Source organism: Equus caballus, chromosome 4 (assembly GCF_041296265.1).
Source record: "Equus caballus isolate H_3958 breed thoroughbred chromosome 4, TB-T2T, whole genome shotgun sequence".
NCBI classification, from domain to species: domain Eukaryota; kingdom Metazoa; phylum Chordata; class Mammalia; order Perissodactyla; family Equidae; genus Equus; species Equus caballus.
The window spans coordinates 56,566,362-56,582,602 of NC_091687.1; positions in this window are offsets into that span (position 1 = coordinate 56,566,362).

Consider the following 16,241-nt stretch of genomic DNA (forward strand, 5'->3'; position numbering starts at 1 on the left):
TTCTTAGGGGTCATGATGAACAAAATAACATGAGATTAAATCAAGCACAAGAGAAAATGAGGCGACCAAGAGACAGGGTAAACATGAGATGGAAGAGGCTGCTGCCAGTGTAACCCAGTAAACCTTTTTTATAAGTATAAAGAGTACACTCTAAAAAAACAATCAAAAGTATAGTATAGAAAATACATAAACCAGTAACACAGTCATTTATTATCATTATCTGGCATTATGTACTGTACCTAATTTTATATGCTGTACTTTTATACAACTGGCAGTGCAGTAGGTTTGTTTACAACAACACCACCACAAACACATGAGTAATGTGTTGTGCTATGACATTACAGTGACTATGATGCCAATTGGTAATAGGAATTTTTCATCTCCATTATACTCTTATGGGACTACCATCGTATATGCAGTCCATCACAGACCAAAACATCGTTATATGGTGCATAACTACAAGAATGGTGTTCACTACTTCAAACGTACTGGCAGAGGAATAAAACAGTAAGCACCATGAAAAGCCATGGTAACATGGTATCACAAAAAGAAAATGATAATTTTCCGGAAATCAAAGTTAAAGTCATGGAAGATTGTGGTCTAACTGATAGAGAATTCTAAATCGTTGTCATGAAGAAACACAGTGAGCTATAAGAAAATTCAGAAAGGCAGTTCAATGAGCTCAGGAATAAAATTAATGAACAGACAGAATATCTTACCAAAGATACTGAAACTCTGAAAAAGAACCAAACAAAAATTCTGGATCTGAAGAACTCCATAAATGAAATGAAGAATGCAATAAAAAGCACTGGAAATAGGACACACCAGATGGAAGAAAGAATTAGTGAGCTTAAAGATAGAAATCCAGAAATGATTCAAGTAGAAGAAGAGAGAGAACCAATTTTTCTTTTAAAAATGAAGACATTTTACAAGAACCATCTGACTCCATTAGAAAAGGCAACATAAGGATAATGCATATCCCAGAAGGAGAAGAGAGAGGGAAGCAAGCAGAGAGTTTACTTAAATAAATAATAGTTGAGAAAACTATTGTAAACTATGAGTAAAGAAATAATAGTTTCCCAAACTTGGGGAAGGAGCTGGATATACAAGTCCATAAATTTAACAGAAGATTTAGTTATCTCAACTCAAAAAGACCTTTTCCAAGACACATTATATTAAACTGTCAAAGGTCAATAATAATGAAAGAATTTTAAAGGCAGCCAGGGGAAAAAAGACAGTAACCTATAAAAGAATCCCCATTAGACTCTCAATAGATTTATCAGCAGAAACTCTACAGGCCAGGAAAGAGTAGAATGACATACTCAAAATACTAAAGATAAAAATTGTCTGCGAAGAATACTCTATCCAGCAAAGTTATCTTTCAGATATGAAGGAGAACTAAAGGCTCTCCTAGACAAAAGTTGAGGGAATTCATTGCCACTAGACCTGCTTACAAGAAATGTTGAAAGGAGCTCTCCTACCTGAAACAAAAAGGCAAAAGTACATAAAACTTTGAGTAAAATGATAAAAAGACAGAGAATCAGAAAAATGCAACTCTATATGAGAATAGGTTATTAAACACTTAATTATAGCATAAAGATTAAAGGGGAAAAAAGGATAAAAATAACTATAGCTACTTCAATTTAGTAACAAACTCACAACCTAAAAAGAGATCATTTCTGACAACAAAGACAGAAAAGGGAAAGAGGAAAAGGATGGAACCTGTATTGGCAAATGAAGATAAGATCCTATCAGCAGAAAAAAGACTATTTATCTATGAGAAGTTTATAAAAACCTCATGGTAACCACAAAACAAAAAGCTAGAGCAGAGCCATGAAGTATTAAAAAAAGGAAAATGAGGAAAACATGATAGAAAACCATTAAATTAACATAGCAGACAGAAAGACAAGGAAAAGGAAACAAGGGAGATACACAGTAACCAGAAAACAAAAGATAAAATGGCAGTACTAACTCCTTATATATCAATAATCACCCTAAATGTAAATGGATTGAATCCACCAATAAAAAGACATAGAGTGGCTGAATGGATTTAAAGAAAAGACTCAACTATATGGTGGCTCCAACAGATTCATTTCAGTTCTACAAAGAAACATAGGCTCAAAGTGAAGGGATGGAAGATGATACTCCAAGAAAATGGTGACCAAAAGAAAGTGGGTGTAGCCATACTTATATCAGACAAAACAGACTTCAAGACAAAAAAGGTAACAAGAGACAAAGATGGACATTATATAATGATAAGGGAGACAATCCATCAAGAAAACCATAACATTTATTAATATACATGCACCTAACTTAGGAGCACCAAATATAAAGCATTTATTAACAGACCTAAATGGAGAAATTGACAGCAACACAATAAGAGTATGGGATTTTAACACCCCATGTACATCAATGGATAGATCATGCAGACAGAAAATCAACCAGGAAACATCAAACTTAAGTGAAACGTTAGACCAGGTGGAATTAAGAGATATATACCAAACATTCCATCCAAAGCAGCAGAATACACGCTCTGCTCAAATGCACCTGGAACATTCTCAAAGATAGACTATAGATTGGGAAACAAAACAAGTCTCAATAAATTTAAGAAGAATGAAATCATATCAAGCACCTTTACCAGCCACAACAGTATGAAACCAGAAATCAACCACAAGAAGAAAGCTGGAAAAATCACAAATACATGGAAACTAAACAACATGCTACTGAATACTAACTACTACTGGATCAACAAAGAAATCAAAGGAGAAATGAAAAAATACCTGAATACTTATAGAAGGAAAGTACCTCAACATAATAAATGCCCTATATGACACACCCACAGCCAACATCATACTCAATGGTGAAAAACTGAAAGCCATCTCTCTCAGAACAGGAATAAGACAAGGGTGCCCACTCTCACCACTCTTACTCAGCATAGTACTGGTGGTTTTGGCCAGGGTAATTAGGCAAGAAAATGAAATAAAATGAGTCCAAATAGGCAATGAAGAAGTGAAATTCTCGCGGTTTGCAGACATGATTTTATATATAGAAAATCCTAAAGAATCCATCGGAAAACTATTGGAAATAGTCAACAAATACAGCAAAGTTGCAGGGTACAAAATCAACCTACAAGAATCAGTTACATTTCTATACTCTAATAATCAAGTAACAGAAAGAGAACTCAAGAATACAATCCCATTTACAATTGCAACAAAAAGAATAAAATATCTAGGGATAAGTTTAACCAAAGTGGTGAAAGACCTATATAATGCAAACTATAAGACATCACTGAAAGAAATCGATGATGACATAAAGAAATGGAAAGATATTCCACGCACATGGATTGGAAGAATAAATATAGCTAAAATGTCCATATTACCTAAAGCAATCTATAGATTCAACACAATCCTAATCAGAATCCCAATGACATTCTTCATGGAAATAGAACAAAGAATCCTAAAATTCATATGGGGCAACAAGAGATCCAAATAGCTAAAGAAATCCTGAGAAAAAAGAACAAAGCGGGAGACATCACAATCCCTGAATTCCAAGATACACTACAAAGCTACAGTAATCAAAACAGCATGGTATTGGTACAAAAAGACACACAGATCAATGGGACAGAATTCAAAGCCCAGAAATAAAGCCACACATCTTCAGACAGCTAACCTTCCACAAAGGAGCTAAGAACATATAATGGAGAAAGGAAAATCTCCTCAATAAATGGTGTTGGGAAAACTTGACAGCCACATGCAAAAGAATGAAAGTAGACCATTATCTTTCGCCATACACAAAAATTAACTTAAAATGCATCAAAGACTTGACGGTAAGACCTAAAACAATAAAACTCCTAGAAGTAAATACACACAGTACACTCTTTGACATCGGTTTTAGAAGGATATTTTCAAATACCATGTCTACTTGGACAAGGGAAACAAAAGAAAAAATAAACAAGTGGGATTTCATCAGACTAAAGAGCTTCTGCAAGGCAAAGGAAACCAGGAACAAAACAAAAAGACCACCCACCAACTGGGATAAAATATTTGCAAATCGTATTTCTGACAAGGGGTTAATCTCCAAAATATATAATGAATTCACACAACTGAACAACAAGAAAACAAACAACCCCATCAAAAAAATGGGCAGAGGATATGAACAGACATTTTTCCGAAAAAGATATACAGATGGCCAATAGACACAGGAAAAGATGTTCAACATCACTAATCATCAGGGAAATACAAATAAAAACTACACTAAGATATTATCTTACACCAGTTAGAATGGCTATAATCACTAAGACAAAAAATAACAAATGTTGGAGTGGATAAGGAGAAGAGGGAACCCTCATACACTGCTGGTGGGAATGCAAACTGGTGCAGCCACTATGAAAAACATATAATGAAATCTTGCCATTTGTGACAACATGGATGGACCTCGAGGGTATTATGCTAAGTGAAATAAGTCAGAGAGAAAGACAAATACTGTGTGATTTCACTCATATCTGGAATATACAAAACAAACACAAACACATAGATGCAGAGAACAGATTAGTGGTTACCAGAGGTGAAGGGGAGTGGGTGAGGGAAACAGGTAATGGGGGTCAATTGTACAGTGACAGATAGAAACTAGATTTTGGTGGTGAGCACACCATAGTGTATACAGAAGTTGAATTATGTTGTACATGTGAAACTCACATAATATTATAAACCAATTTTAGCTCAATAAAAAAAGAAAAGACTTAAAACGAATGATTCCCTTTCTTTCCATCAAAAATAAAGTGAATATCTAAGTTCATCTCTTCTGTCCCCATACACTTTTTCATGAAGCCATATTAACTCAAAATATGGCTTGTAAAGTATGCTCTAATGAAATGTTCCAATCTTCATTCTGCCACTAGCAGAAAATACCTGAGGAAAATTTGTGCAGGCTACAGTGTTATTGGGCAATATTATTTTATATTTTTATGCTTCTGTCTTACATTTAACACAGAAATCTCCAATGATTTGGATCACAACACAGAATTTCTTGAGGTATGATTATCCTTCTCTAGCCACAAAAGAAAAAAAATCACTGAAGTGGAGCACCAGACAAATGCCCTAAGGACCTCTTGATCTCAAAATCTATTTAGGCTACAAATAAACAATCACCAGACCTCACTCAAATAGTGAACAGTAATCCTCAGAGGTGGCTCCAAACTTACAGAGCTTTGCAATGCATCCAGACCCAAATGATCCTGAAATTATCCCAGCTGAGCAAGTACATCAAAGATTAGGAAATGATTAAGATATACCCCACTTCATATTAAGGGAGGGACATCTAGCAAGAGAATAGAATTCTAGGAAAATTGTATTTGCCTCTACATTATTAAAGCAACTTTTAGAGATGTCTAACTTATTACAAGCTTAAATACCAAGAAAGAGTATTTTTTAAAGGATCTGAACAACTGTACAAACTCTACAGATACGAGGTTAACTATAGTCCCTGTCCAGTGACATATCTCTATATTTATGCTAAATAATAGAGTTTCACATTTTTGCATCAATCATAATAGCTATTCATTTTTAATTTTTATCATTTGATAAATGCTTTAAGAAGATAATCTCTTTGTTACAAGCTTGCAAGCAGGTAAGGAAATGGAGGCTCAGAGAGATTAGGTAGCTAGTCTAAGACACCACATTTAGTACTGGCAGGGCAAGGATTTGAACCCTGGTCTGTGCAACTCCCTAAGCCTGTGCTGTTTCTGCTGTGCTCAACTGACAATGCTACTTTCATCTTCAAATTTCTGAAGAGATAACTTGACTAAAGACACAGAGGTTTGAAAAATCAATGTTGTGATTGAGGTCTGCTTTAGCACACAGGTTTAGTTGTGCATACATTTGATAATTTTAAATACAGCTATAATTACAAGATACATTTTTGAAAAGATATTTTGTTTTTATAGTGAAACCAATATTTCACTTGTTCCATCTGATATTCTATTTCTTTATAGTTTACTAATACCAGTTTATGACATGTAAAGATTTTCTCTTTATAATAAATTGCAAATAAAACTTGGATATGTACTCCATAAATTTATAACTTATTTCTTAATCAGATTTAGAAGCTTCTTTCAGAGCAGTCTCTTTTGTCCTCTTTCCTTCACTCCCACATTTTTTCCACCTTTTCTATTTTGATAGTTTTGTGTTTATTCATTATCCCATATCAGGTGCTAAAAGAAAAAAGGCCTAGTGCCATTTCACATCCAGCTACTGTGTGAGTTGGCTTGTATCTACTTTGAGCACATACAGTTCTGTTCTACACAGTTAGGGGAAAACAATGATTATTTACAAGCTATAGGTAAACTAGAATTTAAATATTGGAAAAATAAAAGTACTATCTAAAGAAAGTCTTAAAGCCTTAGGTAGATCTAGTTTTAAAAACCTGTAAGGTGCTTTCTATAATATTTAGAAAAAAAGACTAACATAAAAATAACTAGGTCAAAGCGGGGATTATACCAGAACACAGTTAGATAGTTATGAAACTTGAATAAATTAATCCAAGAATGTATTTTGATAAAATAAAGCAGAACTTGTTATCTAGTAACAGGCACTCCTGAGAAGTCCAAAAAATACACTGAAATGTTACCAAGAAAATCCACTTTGAAATTGTCAGCTACTGAAAATTTTCAGAATATCTATCTATCTGATATTTTAAAATTCCCAAGTAAACTTTTGTTCCTTTTTCAAATATAAATAAGAGGTACTGAACTTTATAGTAATGATAGTAAAACAAAAATACAAGAAAGCAGACATATAGACCAGTGAAATAGAATAGAGAACACAGACTTCCAGCCTCTAGAATGATGAGAAAATAAATTTCTGTTGTTTAAGCCACTCAGTCTATGGTGTTCTGTTATGGAAGCCAAATCAGATTAATATAGGGACCAAATCTATATTAATTTATATATTCTCTAACATATATTCTATACATATTATATATATTCTCTTCAAGAAATGGTGCTCGGAAAACTGGATATCCACATGCAGAAGAATGAAGTTGCACCTCTACATCACACTATATAAAAAAATTAATACAAAATGGATCAAAGACCTAAACATAAATCTCTTAGAAAAAAATATAGGGGAAAAGCTTCATGATATTGGACTTGTCAAGGATATCTTAGATATGACACCAAAAGCACAGGCAACACAAGTAAAAATAGGTAAATTGTACTATATCAAACTTAAAAACTTCTGTTGATGAGAGGATACAATCAACAGAGTGAGAAAGCAACCTACAGAATGAGAGAAATATTTTGATATCATATATCTCATAAGGGGTTAATATTCAGAACATATAAAGAACTCCTACAACTCAACAACAACAACAACAACAAAATAACCCAGCTAAAAAATGGGCAAAGGACTTAAACACTTCTTCAAAGATGATACGCAAATGGCCAAGAAACATATGGAAGATGCTTAACATCACTAAACATTAGGAAAATGCAAATCAAAACCATAATGCAATATCATCTCACACCCATTAGGATGGCTACTATTGAAAAAAAAAAAAAAAACAGAAAATAAGAAATGCTGGCAAGGCTGTGAAGAAATTGGAACCCTTGTGAACTCTTGATGGGAATGTAAAATGGTACACCTGCTACAGAAAACAGTATGTCAGTTCCTCAAAAGTTAAAAATAGAATTACTATATGATCCAACAATTCCACTTCTGGGTATATATCCACAAGAACTGAAAGCAGAATCTTAAAGAGATACTTGCACATCCATGTTCATAGCAACACTATTGATAATAGCCACGAGACGAAAGCAACCCAAATGTCCATTGACAGATGAATGGATAAATAAAACGTGGTATATATATGCAATGGAATATTATTCAGCCTTAAAAGGAAGGAAATTCTGACACACGTGACAACATAGATGAACCTTGAGGACATTATGCTAAGTGAAATAAGCCAGTCACAAAAGACAAATACCGTGTGATTCCATTTAAATGTGGTATGTAAAGTAGTCAAATCCTAGAGACAGAAAGTAGAATGGTGGTTACCAGGAGGTAGGGGAGAAATGGAGAGTTGTTCCTTTAATGGGTATAGAGTTTCAATTTTGCAAGATGAAAAATTTCTGGAGATTGATTGCATAACAATGTGAATTAACTTAAAATTACTGAGCTGTACACTTAGAAATGGTGAAGGTGGTAAATTTTATGTTATGCATTTTTTACCACAATAATAAAAAAATACATAAGATCCTTTTTAAGAATAAAGTTAACATCTGTCTCAATAGTGTTCTAGAAAAAGCATATTGAAAGAGAGAAAAATCTCTACAAAAGAGGCCACTCCATGGTGAAATAGTCAGTGGTTTATACTCCAGAGATGTATTAATCAGTCTCATTTTATATAACATAAGTTTAATATTCTGGGAAATGTTCCTTCGCGTTGGTTGGAGGTGGGGAGAAAGGGAGAATTTAGACAAAGGAAACAAAGGTTCATTCAGCACTTAAAGGCAGCAAGTGTTGGCCTCTCTCTCTCCCTCTCTTTTTCTTTTCCTAAGATATTTAACAAAAGTGTGATGTCACACAGATCTTATTGAGCTGAATAACTGTGGGATTCCATGGTGACCTTAACATTTGAATTCACACTCCTACTCAATGGGTGGCTTTTTTCAGAACAAAGGCTTTTTTTGCATATTTGCTACAAAGCACAGCAAGATTTCAGAGAAAGAACATATGACAGCTGACGAGGATGCCTACGCAGAAAAATTAATAATACGGCGACTCATGGATGAAACACACACACACTAGCTGCATTGGCTATAATATAATTCATGTCTAGCTAATTTCCAAAGAACAATGAATTACAAATACTGGACTTTTTGTTTCATAAAACACCAAACAAATGTGTCACCATTTTAAATGTGAATATGGACATATAATTATCCCTTAGTCTGAAGATAGTGTTGGTAGGTCAAGAGAAAGGATTGAAAACTCAGGAAGATAAACCCAAAGTGGAAGTAACCTTGAAAAGGAGGAAGAGTAATGCACTCTGTTTCTTTTCTTTTGTTTTTCAATTCTTTCTTACTGGAAAAGTATAAACACCATCACTTACAGAGTTCAAAAGACTTTATTGTATTTTTTTGAAGGTTTACCATGTACTGTGTCAAAGCAGGACCCTAATATCCTGGCTGGTCACAGTGTACTCCAGAGTCTGGCTCTCAGAGAGTTTCTACAACCTAGGGAAGCAGACAAGAATATGTGCAATTGTAAAACTAAAGTGCTACAAACCAGTCAGCCTGGCTCTTTAATAAATGTCAAGTTCTTTTTGGTGAATATCGGAAGCCTCTAATATGTAGAGATGGAAGGGGAGGAAATAGTCCCCACCCCTGTGCCTTGCTTCCAAGGGGTCTTTCTCAATAAAAGAAATCTCAGACCACCTTCTGCCAAATGCAAAGACATTTATTAGCAAGCAGGTGTGACCTCTCTGAAGCTGCAGAGTGTCTCTCTCTAAACTGAAAAATAGCCAGCAGCCCCTTTGCATGGAATGCCCACTCCAGCACAGACTCAAAGTCCAACCCTGTGGTATGATCCCCATCCTCTAGGGAGAGGGGCTCCGCAGGTCCATCAGAGTGCAAACCTGGAGTTCTGCTCCCCCTTGACACACACTGCTGGGCTAGTGGGTGACTTCTAAATATTTGTTCAGGCCAAGGTGGGTCCTGTATCACTATTCCAATCAACCTCATAACCTAAAGACCATTCATTTCAATTTCACCAATAACAATATTTTATTAATTAACTAACCCTAACGCATTTATTAATAATAAGGAACTCAGCTACTAATTAACCCAGCCTAAGGTGTTGACTATAGGTAACTTGTACTTACCCTGTAGTACAGTATTTAGGGTAAAGTAACCCACAGACAGTATAACCAGAGGAGGTATTATTGGAGCTGGGACTTGAATCCAAACTTAATGGAAGCTCTTCTAATTGGTAAGTCCTAAGCTTTAAGATAAACAAGAAAAGAAAAGGAGAGGAGAGAAGAGTAGTGAAAAGAGGAGAAAAAAGAAGAGAAAAGCATGGTTGTTGTCCTCATGATTTCACCATATATTCATGAATGATAAAGAGGACGGCTGTTTTATTTGGGTAGGTTAGTACAGGGGGTGCAAATGGGAAAATTTTTCAAGCTAAAGATAACTTATTTCTACAGAAGCCTTTATGTGGCTTCTTTGTAAGTAATCAATATGTATTTGGTGATTAAACAAGAATAACTGAAAAATTTAGAAAACCTTTTCCTTTCTCTTTCCTTCCTCCCCTTCATTCCTCCTTTCTTTCATTTTTAGTTACAAAAGTAACCATGGCCATAAACACAGATTCTCAAGTAAAAGCTGAGACTAGAGAGCAGTAGAATTTCAGATTGATCCCAAGAAACTGATCTGTGAGTCTACGTGGATGGGAATTTTTTCTCATAGACTCTCTTCTACATGGTAGTCATATCTAGCACTCTCTCATCTCCCCTGAAACAATCGCCAAAATTTGGAAGAAATCCTTCAGTAGATAGGCTATCAAGACACAAATCATAACACAGTTAGGCAAATAAACTGATGCAAAACTGAGATTTGCAGGAAGGAACAGGTACTAAAGCCTCATCGTACTAGCTCAGCAGAGGGCTCCTTTCCTCACCCTTACACAATGTATATGGCTTTTCAGGGAGCTGCATGCATGGTCCCCCGGCTGGAGTCATAGGACTGGAGAATCTCAAGTGCTCTCTTCTTGTCCTTCAGGTGATGTCATGGGAACACCAGCAGGCAGTGACTTCATTTTAGTTATTGTGCAATCTAACTTTCTTAAGTGTAACCAACAGCTCCCAGAAAACTGGGTTGCTAATTTTTGCCTCACAGGAGTTGAGTCAATTCCAAAATTGACATTCTTCAACGCCAGCAAGGAGGGTGGTATTAACCTAAAAAAGAAACAGACAATTTTCTTTTGGATGCAAAACCCAGAACTTGGTGAAACATTGTAGATAGGTGGGTAACCATATATTTGCTAAATTTTTGTTTGCTTCTGCTTTGGGCCCCAAAGCAGAATCTTGGTACTCAAACAGTGACAAGTTAGAACAACAATGGGAAACAGCAAGCCAGATCTGATATCAAGGGAGATGTGATCACCTCCCCAGCCAAAATATTGACAATGCTTAAAAAATAAAAGAAAAAAAAAAGAAATAGAAAGCTACCATCCCTAAAACTCTCCTTTAAAATAGAGAAACATATTTTTTTTTAAGTTAGGAGATGAAATTATCTACTTTAAAACATAGCCGACAAGCAGATTAAAGTATAATTTTCCTTTTAACCCCCAACGAACTGACTCATTGACAGAAGGGTATGATGATGTCAGTTTGCAACAGAGCCACCCACTAACATAGAAACTAGTAAGGCATAATGACTGCGGAGGAAGTAAAATTACAGATATAAGAGGTTAGGTCTAAACTTTCATTTCTAGCAGCATCAGATACTCTGAACTACTCTCTAGACAAAATCAACTAAAGTAGTGAACAAATATATATGTACAGTTTTAATTTTATATGTGTTGCTAAATTGAAAACTAAGAAACAAACAAAAGGATCTGTGGAGTCCCCACATGGCTGTATAGAAAACTTGGGACACAAGCCAATGCCAAAGGTAGCTTTTCCCTCTGAGAGTTCTGCCCAACTCTGGACATCTGAGCTTTCTCTAAAGACTGCACAGCATACAGGGGACAGGTGATAATGCTTAGCATTTGCTCAAAGTGGGAAATCTATTAAGATTTCTTATGAGTAGTACAAAGGTGATGATGAAACCAAACTTGCTACCCATAAGATAGAAAGGAAGCTCGCCCGTCTCAAGCCAAGACATAGATGAGGGTGGGTGGGGTCTGGGAGGGGAGAACCTCTCCTGAGAATTCACAGTAGTCCTCATGGATTTATAGTTGAATTTATAACACTTCTGTTGTCTGAAAAATCTTAGGTAGAGAATAAAATTTAAAGAACTTAATGAAATGCCAAGGTGACTGAAAGAAGCAAATGAAGATCTAAGGAGAGAACTGGCAAACTGAAGGATAAATTCAAAGAAATTGTCCAGTCAAGAGAAATTAAACTATGGTAAATAAAAACAGGAGACTAAATTGGCACATATCTAAGAGCTCAAAAAAATATGTAAAGGAAGGAATTGAGATGAGACAATATTAAAAGAGATTAAGGCTAAGAATTTTCCAGAAATGTTGAAACACACTAATCACGAGAATGAGAAACAGCAACTATGAATTCAAAATTCAGATGCGATTCCAAAACTTGTTAAATTTAACCAATAAAAATTAAAAATTTCTGCATGGGCAAAAAAAAAAATAAGCCAAGTGAAAAAGTGATAAATTAGCAAGAAAGGACTTAAGGAGAAACAGAAAAAGCTGAGGCAAATAGACAGCATAATAAAATGATACAACTAATCAAAAGATATCAGTGATCATTATAAACATAAACTAATTCTTCATTAAAAACAAAGCTCATCACACTAAACTAAAAAATTTTTTTAAAGTTCTGTTAAATTTTGTTTCTGAGACCCATACATCATAAAGAAACAAAATATTGAAAGCCAAAGGACTGGAAAAGATTTACCAGGCAAATACTAAGCAAAAAAAAAGTAAAGATAAAGATGATCACTACAAAATGGAACAGTGAATTTGAAAAAAAAAAATGTATAACCATTCTTAATTTATATGCACCTAGTGACATAACTTTAAAATAAATAAAAAATCAACAAAAGTATAAGAAGAAATTGACTATCCATTACTATGTGATATTTTAATATATCTCTGTCAGTAAATGATAGCTCAAGCAGACAAAAAAAAATAGGAAAGATATACAGAGACTTGAAAACCAAATTAACAAAGATGATCGAATAGCTCATATTGAATGTTCTACCCAGCAAGTGAAGAATACATATCTTCTTCAAACACATTGACTTTATACAAAATGTTTCTGAAGCTTCTTAACAAATTTTAAAGACTGACATCATACAGACCATATTCTCTAACAAAATGCAATAGAGTAAGAAATCAACTGCAAAATGATAGCTAGAAAAACACTATATGTTGCGACATTTTAAAATGAACTTCCAAATGATTCATTGAACAAAGAACAAAGAACAAACATTATACAATACACTTAGAACTAAACAATGTTAAAAATACTACATACCTAAAGTAAGACATGCAGGAGACTCCTGCTTCTGAGAAGACGGAGTAGATGTACTTTTCCATAATCCTCCCAATAAGCACAATTAAAACCCCAGGATATTATATATGAACTAAACATAAGATCCTGAAGGCAGTCTGGCTAGGGACCTCAGGACACAAGAAATAACACTGTGAGTTCCCTAGGTTTTCATTTTGCCACATATATCTCAGACTGGATACTGGGTAACTGACAACTGGGAAATGCTAATAGGCATAGACACAAAAATGCCCAACAAAAGCCTTCTCCTTAAGCTGAAGGACCAAGAAAAAGACAGGATACACCTAGACATTTAGAAAGTCATAAAACTTTCAGATTTCTCTACTCCAGCCAAACACCCAATACCACATTAAAAAGTGTCTTTACCCCCACTCACACCAGCAAAGACCAAGGGAAGCACCTAGACTCTTGCCAAGCTGTAACAAGGCACCCTAAATTCCTGCTTCCACCCATCCTATACTGGGATGGTATCAGAGAAGACTAAGTGGATGGCCAGGATGTTCACCCTCCCCTACCATGGAGTCATTGAACTGAATGAAAATGAAGATACAAACCATCACAATACGTAGGACACAGCTAATGCAGTGCTGAGAGGGAAGTTTAAAGAATTAAATGCTACATTAGAATGAGGAAAAGTCTCAAATTAATAATCTAAGCTCCCAACTTAAGAATCTAGGAAAAGAGTAAAATAACCCCAAAGCAAATAGAATGAATAAAGAAAATAACACATAAGAACAGAAATCAATAAAATTGAAAATAAAGAAACAAAAGAGAAAATCAATGAAACAAAAATGTGGTTCTTGAGAAGATTAACAAAATTGATAAGCCTCCAGCAAGACTGAAAAAAAAAGAGGGAACATACAAATTACTAACATGAGGAATGAAACAGAGGATATCACTACAGAACCTGCAGACATCAAAAGGAAGTATGACGAACAACTCTACACACAAAATTTCGACAACTTAGATGAAGCAGACCAATTCCTTAAAAAATATAAAGTACCATAACTCACGACCCAATATAAAAATAGACAATTTGAAAAGACCTATAACTATTAAGAAAATTGAATTTGTAATTAAAAATCTCCCAAAAAAAGAAATCTCAGTTTCATTGGAGAATATAGCAAATTTTTAAGAAGAATTAACACAAATTCAACACAATGTTTTCCAGAAAATGGAAGAGAAGGGAATACTTTCCAACTCCTTCTAGAAAGCCAATATTACCCTAACACCAAAACCAGATAAAGCAGTACAAAAAAAGAAAACTAAAGATCAAGATCCCCCATGAATATAAATGTGAAAATTCTTAACAAAATATTAGCAAATAAAATTCACCAATAAATAAATAGAATTATACACCATACCAATGGAGAATTATTCTAGAGACGCAAGACTGGTTTAATATTCAAAAATCAATCAATGTAATCTACCATATTAACAGACTAAAGAAGAAAATCACATGATCATATAAATTGATGCAGAAAAAAGTATTTGACAAAATTTAACATCTACTCATGATGAAAATTTTCAAAAAGCTAGGAATAGAAGGGAACTTCCTCACCTTGATAAAGAACATCTACCAAAAAACTAGAGCTAACATCATACTTAATGAAAGAGTGAATGTGTTTCTCCCTAGGATAGCTTCTCCTCCTACTCTCCTGCAAAAGATAAGAAAACAATAGCCTGTTCAGAATAGGTTGGGCAGAAGAGAGAAGCCAATCACAAACTGCAAACTAAAGTTCTCACAGGCACAGTTGAATAGAATTTCGCTGTAACTTCAGGCTTACACAATCCTAGAATAAAATCCAGTTCTCAGATTGTTTTATGAAGCTAACACAACCTTAACTGTAAAACCAAATAAAGACAATACAAGAAAAGAAATTTACAGGCCAATTTCAAACATAACCATAGATGTAAATAATCTAAACAAATTATACCCAAGTCACATCTAGCAGTGTATAGGAAAAATTAATATATTATATCCAAGTTGGATTTATCACTTTTACCTTAAAAGATTAAAAGAGAAAAACATAAGATCTTCTTGATAAATGTGGGAGAATTTGATAACTTGGTAGGCAGCCTCTAAGATGGTTCCCAGCGATTCCTTCCCTACTATTCATGCTTTTATGTAATACCTTCCCCTTGAGTGTGGGCTCTTAATGACTCCCTTCTAACAAATAGAATATAGTAAAAGTGATATAACTCTTGATATTAGATTACCAAAAAAAAAACCCAAAACACTGTGGCTTCTGGTTTGGGGACACTTTTGGGGTTTCTCTCTTCCTCACTCAGAGGGAAGCCAACTTTCACACTGTAAGCTGCCCAATGAAGAGGCTTAATGATTACACCCCATGAAGCTTACTTGTTTAAAAGAACAGTTACCCTGTTATATTACAATCATAACTTCCTTAGGAAGGCCTTTTCTAAATCTCTAAGACAATTCTTCCTGTTATATCCCTCATAGTACCATGAACCACCCCTTCTTAACACTTATTACACTGCAATTATATATTTGTGTAATTTGTAATATTAATAACCACCTTTCTGTGTACTATAAGCTCTATGAGAATAAGGATCATGTCTCTCTATTTTTAATTATTTCATTTCATTTCATTTCATTTTTCATCAGCATTAGCACATGATCCACACAGGCTCTCAATAAACTTTTGCTAAATGAATGAACGAGGCTCCTACCACAAATATTTTAGGAGGCATTTTTTAATTTCTTAGTCATACCACTAAGGTGAAAACCTAATTTATTAGTCTAAGCAGAACAATTTTAAACAAGTAGAAGGGGGTGCTTTTAATAACTATGCCAGGACAATAGGCATGATCTGATATAATGCGTCACCAAACATATCACTGTAGACAGGAATCTTTCAAAATAAACTAGAGAATGTATTTTCATATTCTGTTAATTATTTTAATATCATTAAGAACTTCACTATATTAGATTAGTTGAGATGCATGGATGCATTCTATAT